The following is a 15,701-nucleotide window of genomic DNA, read 5'->3' on the forward strand; positions in this document are numbered from 1 at the left end:
TTTAGTTTTAGTATCAGCAGCAATTACAAGTCAAATCAACAGTATAACATAGAAACAAGCATGATACAATGTTCATACAGACATAAATAATACAGAAATCATAATGTATTTAAGAGGGAAAAAAAATAATGAATACATATTTGGGGGGGATCTATTCATGTAAGCTGAATTATGCACTATGATTACTGATTATATAATTGTTCAATAAATCATAAATCAAACACTGATGATGCTTCAGTTTTTTAAAATCTAATTTGTACATATTATGAACACATAGTGGCACACAATATGAATTAATAAGACGTCTTACTGGCAATGTCAACATTTTGTAAGTATGCATATTTAATTGTCCTAGTAGGGATGACTAGTTTATTAAACTGAACTAAATTATATTTAAATTATTTGAACATAATTGAAGTGAACTGAAATGAAAATGAAAATTTAAAAAAAAAAAAAAAAAAAAACTTAAAAAACTTTCTCTGCCCAAAGTCTTAGGGTTTAATTTTGAGCCAAGATCCCACACCACAGGGGTACTTTGGCTAACCAGAAGGCAGCTCTAAGGGCCCTTTGGCTGCACTTTGGTGGCAATTGCACTGACAAATGCATGTAGAAAGGTCTGGGTATCATCGGATAATCCGTTATTCCTTTTGAATCAAAAAACGAAAAACGGATCCAATCTGGGCCGTTTTTCGTTTTTGCGAATTCCTTTCATCATTATTCATTTTTGATTGAAGAACGGGAGTCACGTGGGTTTTTCGTTTTTTCGTTTTAAACCAAAAATGAAAAATGTAATCACGTGGTGCTCTGTTTGTTTTTTGTTTCCAAATGAAAAACGAAAAAAACTAATTAAAAAAACGATCCGATTTTAGTTTCTTCAAGTTTCTTTCTGTCATTTTCTGTTTTGAATCGAAGAGCGGAGAACGGCAGTCACGTGACCCGGAAGTTAAGGAAAACATGTCAAAATAAAAGCCAAGAAGATAGTTTGGTCATTCTATAAAAGTATAACATTATTTAAGCACAGGATCGAGGTAACAGTAACTCTGAAAATACAGAGTATATTTTCAAGAGATGCTCACAGCGACTTTATCTTCTAAGGAAACTCAGTGGCCTCGGTGTCAGCCAGCAGATTTTAGAATTAGTGTACAAAACTATTGTTGAGAGGGTTTTAACCTTTAACCTTCCTGCCTGGTACGGTCACCTACACTGTAGATAGAAGAATAAACTGTCTAGGATTGTGTCAATGGCAGGCAAAATAGCTGGTAAACCCCAAAAGCCCTTGACTCAACTTTTTACAGAAAGGACGAGGAAGAAAGCGAGGAGTATCCTGGCAGATAGCTCCCATCCTCTCTTCAGCCAGTCGGGAGGCGCTATAGAGCCCCTCTGGCAACTAAACATGTGTTTAAAAAGTCTTTCATCCCAAATGCCATCAATATTCTAAACTCAACACAGTGACTGAGCAGATCTGAGCCACAGACACTGACATGAACTGTTTTAATGTGTAACATAACCTGTCTCTGTTTTTTACTAACTGCTGTCTGGTTTTTAATGTCTGTTGTTTTCTGTGTTTTGTGAGCCGAAGACAAATTTCCACCCTGGTGGACAATAAAGTTTGATAGTCAGATCATATTGAGGGGCCGTCAGCTTTACAATTTAGTTTGGAGGGATATTCAGTATCAGTGAAGTCAGTGCATTTTATGAGTAGGCCTTCTGTGACGTTACCCACCGTAGGGGTCAGAGGTCACCACTCCTCAATCCCCCAGGATTTTCTTTTCAGTCAAATTTTCAATTTTGACGCATTTATAGATGAAAAGTCAAGTCAATAAACATGGTCAATGATAGATAAGTATGGTTGATCAGCATGTTTGCCAACCTTCAGACATCATAGTCTACTAAAAAACTGAAATCACTAACTTTCTGTATTCTGTTTGGTGGTTTAATGCATTTCAATCATTTCTAGCCTATTTGGTAGTATATGTAATTTTACTTAATTTGTTCGACATCATGATAATGCTGATTTTTCAACCAGTGGTTATGACATTAATGCCAGCTAGACAGAATGAAGCTCTGTCTGTCATGACAATAGAACTGTACTGAAGGTCTTTACTTTACTCGGGTGACTCTTCACAGCCACCTGAAGACAACAGGTATCTATTAAATCTACAGTATCTGGAGTGATGAAGTGGCCTTCAGTACAGTACTATTGTCATGACAGACAGAGCTTTATTCTGTCTAGTTGGCATTAATGTCATAATCGCTGGTTGAAAAATCTGCATTATCATGATGTAGAACTACTCGGCTACAGCCTTCCTAACGGAGTGCAAGGGATCAGGTGGAAGTGTCAGGTGTGTTGAGTAGCCACATAGTGCTTCTCACCTGCCGACATAAAGAAACAGCCCATAGTGAGAGTGTGATTGAGAAAAGTGTCAATTACGTGAGAGTTCTGAAGGGAGGGTCTCTACAGATGTTTCTGTAGAGACCCTCCCTGTAATTTATCACACACTTTTTGGATAAAAGTCATTCATGTGTTAATGAAGAGAACAAAACAAAAAAATATCTATCTATGTATTTATTTAGCCTATTTATCTTCTACTGTTACTTTGATCCTGTGCTTAAATAATGTTACACTTTTATAGAATGACCAAACTATCTTCTTGGCTTTTATTTGACATGTTTGCCTTAACATCCGGGTCACGTGACTGTCGTTCTCCGCTCTTCGATTCAAAACAGAACATGACAGAAAGAAACTTGAAGAAACTAAAATCGGATTGTTTTTTTAATTACTTTTTTTCGTTTTTCATTTGGAAACAAAAAACAAACAGAGCACCACATGATTACATTTTTCGTTTTTGGTTTAAAACAAAAAAACGAAAAACCCACGTGACGTTTTTTTCATTTTTTAATTCAAAAGGAATAACGGATTATCCGATGATACCCAGACCTAGAAAGAGGAAAGATTTTTCGAAATTCTTTCAATCAACTTTGACTAATAAAAAAAAAAAAAAAGAGTTTTGAGACAGAAATGATCCCAAAATGTAATTTATCCCTTTTGAATTAGCTGGACTTTGAAACTCTCTATCGTTTGTTTGATTTGAGTTTTACATCAAAAGGGTGATGTTTGTTGACGTTTTTTTCGACATTTGTTGGTGTTTTTTTTTACATTTTACAGATTTTTTTAGGCATTTTGAGACCTTTCACAAACTTTTTTCGGATATTTTTCAGATATTTTTCAGACTTTTTTTTGCGGACATTTTCAGACTTTTTTTCCAGACATATTTCAGACCTTGCTTGGAGGCAAATTCTTATGTAAAATTTGAGAAAACTATGTTCCCTTTCATATTTATCCTGTTTTGGATGTTTCCAATACAAGAGATGTGTTTCTGTGAAGAAATTACATCTTTTTCACAACAATCCTTTTGAGTGTTTCTTGAGGAGAATTGTGTTTCTGAGTGGTTTTGGAAGAGAAAGACAGTTTAAGCAAGTTTAGTGATGAAAACTAGAGTTTTACATGGAATTGAGCTCAGAATGAAGGTTTGATGCTTGGAGGCAAAATCTTATGTTAAATTTGAGAAAACTATGTTCCCTTTCATATTCATCCTTTTTTCGATGTTTCCAAAGCAATAGATGTGTTTCTGTGAATTAATTATATCTTTTTCATATTAATCCACTTTTGAGTGTTTCTTGAGAAGAAATGCGTTTCTGAGTGTTTTTGGGACAGAAAGACAGATTAAGGTACTTTAATGATGAACACAAGCTTTACATGAAATTTTGCTCAGAATGAAGATTTGTTGCCTGGATGCCAAATCTTATCTGAAATTTAAGAAAACCATGTTCCTTTTCATATTCATCCTGTAGTAAACTTTTTTTTATCACTTTTATCTCATATTTTATTCTACTAACTCGAGACTATGTATTTATGCCTGATCACCAAAGCACTTAATGTAGGGACCTTTTGTCCCCCCCGCTTGCATTTCTCGTTACTGGGTGACTATGGCTTGTTATTTATGTATATACATTTTCTCCTATTGAACTGTTGTGTATATTTATTTTAAATTAATACTCACCTGGTTTTAAAAGTGACCTCCACTGGATGCCTGCACAAGCGGGCCTGTGGTCGTGTGCAGCCTCAACCTGGTCCTTTACTGCCGCCTCCTAGGTGAAGGGGCAGTCCGCAGCCCACTGATCCACTATCACCTATATATTTGGTTAACTCACCTTTTAAACCCCAACCATATCATGCATCCCAATATGACCCCTAACCCTTCCTCCCCCCGTCTCTCTCCTCCTCTCACTCTCTCCCTTCTTCCTCCCCCTCTCTCCTCCTCTCTCTCTTCTCCCCACTCTCTATCTTACACCTATCCTAAAGGGCTATTTAGTATATTATAATAATATTGAAGTGTGGTGCTAACCGGTTATCCACAGAGAATAAAGCCAACGAAAGCTAAAATAGTGACCATGAAAACAACAGTGGACTACTTCCAGTGGCGGAGGGTCGCACCTGACTACGGACTAAATTGTAGCGGAGTCAGACTGAGTGCAAATGCAAACTGGAGCTACAGAGCGGAGTGATACCTCAAGTTACATCCATGGAAGTTTCCCGCTGAGTAACACAAAGACAAAGAGGAGCTGAGTTCATATTCCTTTTTAAATATTGCTTTTGAATTTTTGTTGTTAAAATGAAATAACATTGCAGGTTTCTTGCCTGGTGACCGCGCTCTGTGAATGTGACTGCATTACCACGGTTTGATCCGTGCTAATTAGCTAACTGCTAATTCATTGTGTATATCAAAGCCTCAAATGATCAAATAGTTTAGCATTAATACACCACTGGGGTCCGGCTATTTTAGTTGGTTGGTGCATATTTAGAATATATAAATGTATGTTACTGAAGCAGAAAAAAGACCTGTTTGCCTTTGAACAAAAGTTTTGCTTGCTAGCTAAGGGTGCTTTCACATCAGGGACCCGGGCCCGGATCCGAGTACACTTGTCCTCAAAGTCCAGTTCGATTGATTAATGTGAACGCTCCGTACCGTACTCTGGCACGGTTCGTCGATCCGTACCCGAGTCCACTTGAAAAGGTGGTCTGGAGTACGGATAATGTGGACTCGGGTACGGTTCCATCAGGTGTGAAAGCCAACCGTACCGAAACACGGAAGTGTGAATACAGCTATTAAACGCGAGTAATGTTAGCAGTTAGCGAGTAGTTTTGAAAGGTCAGGCTGTTTTCAACGCCTCCGGTCTCCTCCGATATCGGTATACATAAAACAGTTTCATATCTATGTCTGTTTCTGCGCACATCATGCGCCGATCTCATCCTCTGAGCTGCACCGCCGTGGATGATACAGCGGGAAGGCCGGCGAGAGGTTCCTTAAAATATAGACAATAGGCGCTCGGGTCGGGCGATGTTTGTTATTTTATTTAGCTGATTTAATGGTCTGTCTCTGAAGAACGAAAGACGCTCAGCTGCTCAGCGGGCAGAGAGAGAGAGAGACGAGGTCGGGGGGGGGGGGGGGAGTTTTCACATCAAACTCTGTGAAATCAGATTTTATTTAGACCAAACCAGAGTTAGTGATTGTTGGAAAGACTAACGACAACAGTATTGGTGAGTTTTATTTAGTTTCTGTCCAGTTTGAATGAAGTGTTTTATGATACTACGCTGCTAGAACAGCTGATCTCAACATAAACAAATCCACGTGGATGATGACGCAAGTGTACTCGGGTACGGAACAACTTTACTAATGTGAAAGCTGACCGGAGAGGGGGGGGGCAATCGTACTCGGGCACGGTACGGATCAATCGTACCTAATGTGAAAACGCCTTAACCCTGTCTGAATTAAGTGTCACCTAACTAACGTTAGCTAGCTAGTTAGCTATTTGTATTTCATTTGAGGACGTAACGTTAGCCGCCATGACACATTTCACTCTTGTTTTATTACCGCCGCTTGCTCTCTCGGTTCATTCTCTAGCTCGCTTGACCACTGCTCCTCTCTCTCTCTCTCTCTACCGTTTGTCGGGGAGTGGTTGACGCACCTCCTAATTCATTTTTAATGAGAAGCTAGCGGCAGGTAAGGAGGTGCAGGCGGTCTGACAGGTGGTGCGGCAAGCGGGCGCAATCCCACCAAACTGTCGCGGTCGTGCTCGTCACGCTCTATCTGGCACCATTAAAAAACAGAGTGGACACTAGAGATGAAGCTGTTAATGTAAATATACTGGAAAAACAAAGTTCGGAAACTTGTGTTTGGTGGATTATTTCTCTGTTGTTACAATGCTAATGGTCATTGTACTTTACATCGTTGGAAAGCCTGTTTATTTACCTTCGCAATGATGTCCCACTTGTAAGGATCATGCATTTGTGGGATGAGCAGCACATCTGATTATGTGGGTAGCGCCCAAGAAAAATTTGCCAAAATGCTCCGTCAATGGTAAACAGTGTATTCTCCTGTTGGTGTTGACTCTTGTTTTGAGTTGTTTGGTGGATTGGATGATTGAACTCTCTATCAGTAACAAGGAACAAACATGACATATTGGCTAATTTACACTTTATTCATTTAATACACCGTCAGGAGCCTCCGTAGCGGTGGAAGATCCATATGCAGCCACAACAGCCTGGCACCTCCTCCTCATGCTGGTCACCAACCTGGTCACACGTTGCTGTGGGATGGCGTTCCATTCCTCAACCAGGATTCGTTGCAAGTCAGCCAACGAGGTTGTGTTGGTCACTCTAACACGTACAGCACGCCCAACCTGATCCAACCCAACATGTTGAATTGGGTTGAGGTGTGGACTCTTAGCAGGCCGTTCCATTCTCTCTACTCCCACATTGTGGAGGTAGTCTGTGATAACCCTGGCTCTGTGGGGGCGAGCGTTGTCATCTTGGAGGATGAAGTTAGGTGCCAGTTTGTGGAGATATGGGATCGCCACTGGCTGCAGAATCTCATCCCGATATCTCACTGCATTGAGATGGCCTTCAATGATGACAAGCCTTGTTTTGCCAGTGAGGGAGATGCCCACACCATGACACAGCCTCCACCAAAAGCTGTTACTCCATCGGTGCTACAATCAGCATAGCGTTCTCCGCGTCGTCTCCATACTTTGACCTGCCGTCCAACTTTGGCAGACAGAACCTGGACTCATCACTGAACATGACATTCCCCCACATGTTCAGGTTCCATTGTCTGTGTTGTCGACACCAACGCAAACGGGCCTGACGGTGAAGGGCAGTCATTGCAGGCTTCCTGGTAGCCTTATGAGAATACACTGTTTAGAGTATTTTGGCAAATTTTTCTTGGGCGCTACCCACATAATCAGCTGTGCTGCTCATCCCACAAATGCATGATCTTTACAAGTTGGACATCATTGCGAAGGTTAATAAACAGGCTTTCCAACGATGTAAAATACAATGCCAATTAGCATTGTAACAACAGAGAAATAATCCACCAAACACAAGTTTACAAACTTTGTTTTTCCAGTTTAGTTCTGAGGCTTGCCCTACACTTATTCTATTTCCTCTCAGGCAAAGGGCTGCATGTTTGAAGAATCCAAACAGGTTTTTGTGTTGAAAATGAATACAATGTCATAGATTAATTAATTCAGTTTTATTTATTCATTGTTTTTATGGTCTTGTATTGATTAATATTATGTCATTACAGCAGCAGGCATATTCAAATAGCCTATGATGTATTGCAAACTTATGGGATGGTGCTCTCAGTTGGGCACACAAGTGGACTGACAGATTTTGGAAGAGTACTCGAGATCTGTTTAGTGGATGGCCTCATATTTTTCCTTATTGAAGTGTTTCCAGCTGGCTGCTTGGAGCATCTCAGGTGTTATCAGCTCGCCAAAAAAGACCCTGCAGTAACTGTGGTCATCGATCCTGACCAGCTGAATGACTACACCCCCCTGGCCGCATACCTTGTTGACGGAAAGCTTCTCCTCACTCCGAGGACATCCATGATACAATAAGGTATAGTAAACACACCCTTGCTCATTTTTTTTAAAACCCTTTTATTTTTACTGTTTTAACTTAAGGTCACCTTTTATGCAAAATGCACTTTTCCATGTCTTTTAAACATCAATATCTGTCCCCAGAGTGTCTACAGGTCACCATAGTATCATAAAAGACCATCCTCTCTCTTTTCCTCCTGCTCCATCTCGCTGAGCAGCACTTCCTTACTTTGGTGATGTCGGTGATATTTTTCAGGCCATACAAGGGTTTCCTGGTGGAACGTTAGAACAACGGAGAACCTCCAGCTAGGTGACCCCGCCCACAGAGTGACTCTCTCGCTTCCGCTTCGTAACTATAAGCAAAGCATGCTCCTACTTCTGTTAGTCTGCAAGAACCAGCAGAACAGCCTTCATGTACTCCCATCATCTGAGATAAATATAACATGTTCTTTCACAAAGGCTTTATGTAATTACACTGTTTCAACAGGTGATATGAAACATTAATTTGATGTCATGCATAGAAGAGTACAGGTAGTAAATAGTGACTGTAAGCAACACAACACATTTCTGTTTCACAGTCAAACTTTATTTGAGTAAACAGATGACAATATTAATTATACACAGCATTTTTAATTCCACCTTCAGTTATGTTGACAGACAGGATAAAGTCTTTGAGCTACGGTAAACTACGGTGAGTGTAACGTTAACCGGCCTGTAGGCATGGTAACACAGAGACAGCTCCTACAGTCAATGTGACCTGCTCCATCATTATGAGTCACATTGACCCCGAAACACATTTTGAGTTATCTGTCTGAATGTAAAGAGGAAAGTCTCAGCTTTATGGCAATACCAAGATTATCTTTCTACGCCAAATATTCGATGATATATGCTTTTTCAAACTTCGACTGTCATGAAACATTACTTTTGAGAAAAAGGGCATTAAAGATAAGAATTCATATTAGGCCATTTTTTGCACTGATTAAAACACATTTATTAAGACTCAAGTCTAAATGAACACAATATTTCTCGGTCAAAAGTGACAACCAACATTTCATAATGTAGCCTACACATACCTTCATGCATACTTCTGCACATAGTCACGAGCACGTGATGTGCACGTGGCCACGTGCACGCCTATGACCACAAGCAGTACAGTAGATAGGGCTACAAGTCCATGTAGAAAAGAATCCAAAATGTATGGAATAAAATTGATAAAATATAAAAGAAATATACTGTACATATGATATAATATATAGTATATATGTTTATTTCAATATAATAATAATTATATGAAGAATACACAATTAAAAATATTAAATATGGAGCCACGTGCACACAGGTACATGCACAAACTTACAAGTCCATATCCAAACAATAAAAAAACATACTAGAAAATGGATGGCATATGAACAAATATTATGTACATATTATGTATGTACAATATTATATAATATAATATATAATAGAAATATAGATATAATAGAAAAACTATGAAATGTGGTGCCTGTACTCATTCTGCTGGCTTCTTCTGCAGCTCACTGTATCCTTTGACAGGGTCATATGGGAGCTGATCTTCTCAAGGAGATCCAGATGTTTCTCATCTACAAAATGACATAAAGTGAAAAGCGTAAAGTGAAAAATCAAGTCATCTCAAAGATTTTAGGCTGGCTAAATCATGTTGAATCATTGTTGAATGAGGCCTGATCATTATCATATCAATACAGCCCTATATTAATTAACATAGCCTATTCATCATGTGATATCAGATTAATATACAACATATCATTTTACTATACGTTAAACTATTTCTTTTGCTATTTAAAATGATATCCTCCCCTTTTGTGTCTCCCACAGCAACCTTGTCTGTCCCTGTCCCTGTCTCCTAGAAATGTTTGTATATTGTTTTCATAATACCTGGTGTGGTGATGAGGTAACAGCTGCCTACACGTTGTGTTCAGATACAACGCTTCTTTGAATGAATTAAACACTTCACAACATTTCCTCTTTAATAATAATAATTTCTAGGAGACAGACACCTCAGAGACACACCTGAGACAGACAGACACCTCAGAGACACACATGAGACAGACAGATACCTCAGAGACACACATGAGACAGACAGACACCTCAGAGACACACCTGAGACAGACAGACACCTCAGAGACACACATGAGACAGACAGATACCTCAGAGACACACATGAGACAGACAGACACCTCAGAGACACACATGAGACAGAAAGACATCTCAGACACACCTGAGACAGACAGACACCTCAGAGACACACATGAGGTTTACAGAGTTTATGCAGAAAGTAAATACTGAGCTAACTAACAGAGCTATAAAATAGCATATTTAGCGGAGCAAAACCGTCAGGAAAACCTGGGATCTTGGCCGCAGATGTTGTTCATTTCTCACCGATTTCGGATCAGATTCCTCCGGGAAAGTGCGCTGTGTGAAGTTTATGGTTTATAAACTTTTAAGTAGTTTATATGTGAAACTCTTCCTGCTGCCTGCTCTGGCTGCGGGGGCGGGGAAGAAAGTGACGCTGTGTTGAGGGCGTTTGATTGAAAGGAGAGACCAGGAAACGCTGACCAATCAGAGCAGACTGGGAGGAGACAGGCTCTGAATCAGGGTTTTTCAGACAGAGGGTGAATGAGGCTTCATGCAGGCAGACCGAGGCAGACAGTATGAGAAGGATAAAGGTTTTTTTGAACATTACAGCATGTAAACATGTTCTAGTACAACATTAAAATACATCTATGAACCTAGAAATGAGCATAATATGAGACCTTTAAGTTAACTCACTACTGGTCTACTGCAATCTCGCAACACATTTACTGCAGACCAAGCACTTCTTCACTCCTATAGTACAATTTTGTGTGCTTAGTCTATGCTGCTTTTACTATTTGTTTTCAGCTTCTTTCATCTTTCTTTTTTTTGTTTGTTTTTGTCACCCTGTTACAGCTGTTGGTGCCTCCAAGATGCTTCTCAGAGTTATTGTGTCACCTCAAGACATAAGGCATGTCACCCTAGAGCGGGTTCCTGAGTCAGTCAATGAGCTATGTGAAGCACTGCGCACCAGTCTGGGGTAACTTCATTCTACAGTTTGAAGACCCAGACTTTTCTGATCCAGTTTCTGACTCCACATTAGATACAGCACGCATGAGTTCCCAAAGTAGTGCTTCATCGGTGGAATGGCCTGATCCTTTTGTTGTTCCTTTTTTCTCCCATGATGTTGAACTTCAGCTGAACTTCAGCAAATAAGATAAGATAAGATAAGATAAGATGGACCTTTATTAATCCCCGGAGGGAAATTCAGGTGTCAAAGCAGCAACATCAGCAAACAGAGTGAATCACAGGAGAGGTAAAGGTATACAAAAATTCTAAAGACAATAATAGAGATATAAAAGATACAGAGTGAATGGGTGAACATAGTGTGTACAGTCCGTCAATAAATAAATAAATGTAGTATGTACAATAAATAAATAAATAAATAAATGTAATATGTACATATGTGCAGTCAGCAATAAAATGGTATATAGGATGTATAGTGTAAAGTGAGTGTAAAGTGCGCCAGATAGTGCATGTTTAAATTTCTTAAAAGTCCTAATAGTTGTCATATGGGGGTCAGCCTTGGTTGTGGAGCCTGATGGCTACCAGCATGAAGGACTGACCCAGGCGCTTTGCGTTGTGCCGAGGAGGGATGAGTCTGTGGCTGAAGGTGCTCCTCATCTTGACTAGCTCATCATGGAGGAATGGTGGAAATGATGCCTATGCCATGGATGGAACAACGATGGTCATTCCCAAGGGTATAAAGAGTGAAATACTGGACAAACTAGCTGATGTAATATCCAAAATCCCTGCCTATCCAAGTAAAGAACATTATGAAAGTGTAGCCAAAGCTCTTGTAGCAAAGCACCCTTGTCTCAGAGAGCCGGGTTCTGCCAAAGGATGGTATTGCTGGGTATTCAGCTTGAAATTCAAGATGGGAAATTACCGTCAGAGGTTGATGGCAGCTGGATGCCCTGAAGTTCTTGTAAATAAGAGAAAGACGGGACAGACAAACAGCAAGGCAGTCAAGAAATCAAAGAAGGGAGAGGTCCACTACTTGCCAAATCCACCTGAAGGACAAGGTGCAGTTAAATCAGAGGAGAATCGGAGCACCATGCTTCTAGAGGTGCAGAAGCGTGATCCAAACTTGCAGCTCCTGGATGAACTGATGACGGCAACATTCTCTCAGCGAAGAAAGGAAATCATCGGTGATGAGCCACTCATCTCTGTAGTCATGGACAGATGGCCCGCTTTGTTTAATGAGAGACAGGTAACCAGTGTCAACTGAGATAGCCACAAGATGCTAGAGAACAAGGACATTCTGCATTTGCGTATTTAAAGGCAGGGTTGGTAAAGGTTTTAGAACCATTTTTGTTATATTAGTTGAATTTCTCATTACATCCTGAAGGCAGTCGATAAATATTGTCCCTAAGGATATATGTGACAATCACGTGATTTTATTTTTCATGTATTGTGGAAAAAACATGATGAATGTAAGCAGCACCCAGGTGGAACTTTTGTCACGGGAGGCGTTGCGCCCCGGGTTGTCTCATGGTACGTGTCCACAGCCTCCTTTCCACGCCCCCCATTCATTGTCTATGTAAGCAGCCGCGCAATGCATTCTGGTAGCGTGGCGTCGCAATTCGAGAGACAAGGCGTCACGACGCCCGCTCCTCATTTGCATAAAGTTGAGGGCTCGTCTACTTTATGCAGATCACGGGCGTCCGACGCGATTCGTCGCCTCTCGAAACTTCCGAGAATCTTTTAAAATAAACGTTGTTGATCCAAAATAAAGACAGATTCATGCTCAACTTATTTCTCGCCTCAAATGTTTTCAGAAACACTTTTCGGTGAACTATTTTTGTGAAATAAGAGAAGAAAGTTTCCAAACGAGCCTCCATACTGGTTCCGGTTTGAAAGCTGGGAGCAGCAGCCAACGGCGGGAAAGCGTTCGTCCAATCAGGAGCCCAGAGGGTTGTTTCTAGGGACAGCACACCAAGCGTCCAATGTTGGGAAGCATCGCGTCCCCTCGCGATAAAAATGCCTCTGTGGACACGTACCGTCTGGTGGGACCTTCCGCCCACGCCTCAGATGCAATCTGGATGACGAACTGAGCGCTTCCATGTGTTAATTGCTGCTGCACTTTATCTGTATTTTACAGGTCAGTAGTTTGTGAAAATGACCAATTTCAACTTCTTAAAGCTTTATGTTTTATGGACAAGTGTTAGGAAGAAGTTCTGATATTGTTTTGAGTATTTCTGTGAACTTTAAAAAACGTGGAAATATCGCCACTGTCTCAGGCGGCAGGTACACACATCGCATCGCGGATGTTTTGGGTTTACTTTGCCCTGAGCATGGTCTTGCAGACAGTGTGTTTACTTTACACAGTGTTATTTGAACTCCCACACATTATTGGACACATGTATTCGTTTACAGAAAAGAGGTATTTTATGATTAGTTGTGAAGTTACATGTTGCAGAGCTGCACCTGTTTATGGAAGATGTTTACATTGTAGTTTAAAGGTGAAGCATATTGTGATATTTGGTTACAGCCTAATGGTTTCACATTGAAAGTGTTTTATATTTGTCTTGTGTGATAGTGATGTTTAAATTGAGTGTGAATGTCCAGAATCATATCAGAATGTTGCGTTAAGTATGAAACTGTAAGCAGTACACCTGAAATGTGAAGTTGTTATGTGTGATTTTTCATCCTGTCATTGACATGTAAACATTGTCCATTTCTCCCACTTCTCTCGACATTGCTCCTCTTGTGTTCTTATCCTATGGGTTAACAGTTATCCTGGGTTAACAGTTCCATATCATATATTTCATTCACAATTTTCAGCCATTCATCTTCCGTAGGTGGTTCTGCCTTACACCATCTCTTCGTAATGGCCTTCTTACAGGCCGCCAACAACACTTTCAACAGGTATCTGTCTTCTCTTAACAGAGTATTTCCAGTCATATTGCCGAAATATAGTACTATACATGACTTGGGTATATCATAGCCCAAAATTTTGCAAATAATCTTATGAACATTTCCCCAAAACTGCAACTTCAGGGCAAAGCCAAAATATATGTGAATGGTCTACATTTTTGGCCCCACATCTTCTCCAGCATGGTTGTGCTACAGACAAGTATTTGTTTGTAATTTTGGGTGTTATAAAAAATCGAATTACATTCTTCCAACAGTGTTCTCTCCATGTACGTTGAGATGTTGTAGACTGTTGTGTCCTCCAGATATGTAACCATTCATCTTCTGTGATAGTGACACCTAGTTCTTTTTCCCATTTCAGCTTTACATAGGATGTTGTATTTCCCCTTCTCTCCATTAGGCACTGATATAATGTAGATATTATCCTATATATTTTTGAATTATAAACTCCAATTATGATTCTTACTATCCCATTTTTATCTAAATTTACATTGTGCTTTATGTCTCTGTCATAAAAGTCCTTCAATTGCAGATATCTATAATGGTCCTGGTTGCTCAATGAATAGTTTTGTTTCAGTTCCTGAAAACTCTTAACATTCCCATCTTTTATTACTGTACATAATGCTGTTACACCAATTGGAATCCATTGTTTGATTCTCTGGTCAAGAGTGCCAGGGATATAAATTTCTGTCATAGGCTATCCATCGAAGTAATCTGAGCTCCTTCTCTAATCCATATTTCCGTACCAGTTTAAACCAAAATTCAAATGTAAATCGAGTAATAGTATTTACCTGGTCAAGTAAATCCTTTGCTACATCTCTGTCCCCTATAAGACTCTGTTTTCTCTTCCTTGTACATATCTCTCTAAATTTGTCCATTTTGCTTCATAATCCTTGGCGCACCAATAGATTATTGATCTAATTTGTGCTGCATTGAAATATTCCCTAAGGTTTGGCAAGGCCATACCCACCCAATCTGTAATGTCTCAAATCGGACTCTTGGCCATTGACCATTCCATATAAATTTTGAAATAACTTTATCCCAGGTTCTAAATTGTTTCTCAGGAATTTCAATTGGTAATGACTGAAATAAGTAGAGGAGTCGTGGGAGTATATTCATTTTGATGGTATCTATTCGTGAACTGAAGTCCAGTGGGAGGACAGCCCACCTCTCAATATCATTCCTAATGTCCTGATCCACTTTGATATAGTTGGCTTTATATAATTTATCAGTTCCTCGTGTTAATGTAACGCCGAGATAAGTCATTTTTTTAGAACTCCAATTCAAGTTATATTTATGCCGTATATTTCGGATGGGTAATAATTAATTGTTAAAATCTGTGTTTTTGCTAAATTTAATTTGTATCCAGAGTAGAAGCCGAATACCTCAAGTTGATTGGTTAATATAGGGAGGCATGTGTCAGGGTCCTCTAAATAACAGATCACATCATCCGCAAAGAGCCCAATGATGTGTTCTTCATTTCCAACCTTTATCCCTTTAAGGTCTTTATTCTGCCTAATCGCTTGTGCAAGGGGTTCTATAAAAATTGCGAATAAAGTTGGGGAAAGACAACATCCCTGCCTGGTGGACCGTTCTAGTACTATACTATCAGTCAGACTGCCATTTATTTTTATCCTTGCCGTCGGATTTTGGTAAAGTGTTTTAATACATCGAATGGCCTTATCATTTAATCCAAATTTCTCAAGTACCTGATACAGAAATGCCCAGTTTACACTGTCAAATGCCTTTTCAGCATCAAGACTTATTAAGGC

The sequence above is a fragment of the Sebastes umbrosus genome, chromosome 10 (genome assembly GCF_015220745.1).
Source record: "Sebastes umbrosus isolate fSebUmb1 chromosome 10, fSebUmb1.pri, whole genome shotgun sequence".
In the NCBI taxonomy this organism is placed as follows: Eukaryota; Metazoa; Chordata; class Actinopteri; order Perciformes; family Sebastidae; genus Sebastes; species Sebastes umbrosus.